Source organism: Galeopterus variegatus, unplaced genomic scaffold (genome assembly GCF_000696425.1).
Source record: "Galeopterus variegatus unplaced genomic scaffold, G_variegatus-3.0.2 Scaffold9595, whole genome shotgun sequence".
NCBI classification, from domain to species: Eukaryota; Metazoa; Chordata; class Mammalia; order Dermoptera; family Cynocephalidae; genus Galeopterus; species Galeopterus variegatus.
This window is the reverse complement of record NW_007735706.1, coordinates 46020-46935: the sequence shown is the minus strand read 5'-3', so window position 1 is coordinate 46935 and position 916 is coordinate 46020.

Below are 916 nucleotides of genomic sequence, written 5' to 3'. Positions count from 1 at the left end.
TTACAGTTTCTGAGCCTGGGAAGTCCAAAGTCCATCTGGTGGTGGTGACAGTGATCCAGGGATTTCACAATGCAAGGTGGTGGAAACAGAGAGATCAAAGAGAGAAGAAAGACTCTCCTTTCTCTTCTTTAAAGCCCTCAGAACTGTGCCCCTAACCACCATTTTTATTTTTTAATCCATTCACTAAGGCGTGGTCTTACAATCTAATCTCCTCTTCAAGGCTCCACCCTTCAATTACCATAATAGGATTTCCCACACTCATAATAGTCACAGTGGGAACCAAGTTTCTAACACATAAAACTTGAGGTACACAATTCAATCTTCAATGTGTTTTGGGGGGACATAATTCAATCCACTACAAGCCTATTCCATCAAAGGCTGATAGCCCTAAGGAACCAACAAATAAACATATATAGAGAGAATATTGTATCTTGACAGAAATTGTGAATGTGGCCATTGGAACATGGAATAAATCTAGGTCAAAGAAATAAGAAACTCACTAAATGATAGACAGAGTTATACAACAAAATAAGTCATGAAGCTGGATGAAAGAAGCTTCTTCTGCCTATTTGAGACTTAAAATAATCCTTGGACCCCAGCCTTCTTTAAGTAGGAAGGAAAGTGAAAAAGTGTGCATAATCTCTATTACCCTCTTCAGATACAACTACTGAAAATCATACAAATGGATGGCCCTCCAAAAGGGTAGAACCCAAGGGTTATAAGGAACAACGGACAGAGTAGTTACTTCTGATGAGTAGAATATGGGAATATTTCAGAACTCACAGTTGAAATTCCTCACAATAACTGCTCAGTGGTTTTCAGAATTTCCAGGGACCTGTGACTTATGTTTATCTCTTTTTTTTTTTTCTGAATGAGATATGTACATTGGTCATCTTTCAGTTCTACTTATTGAATT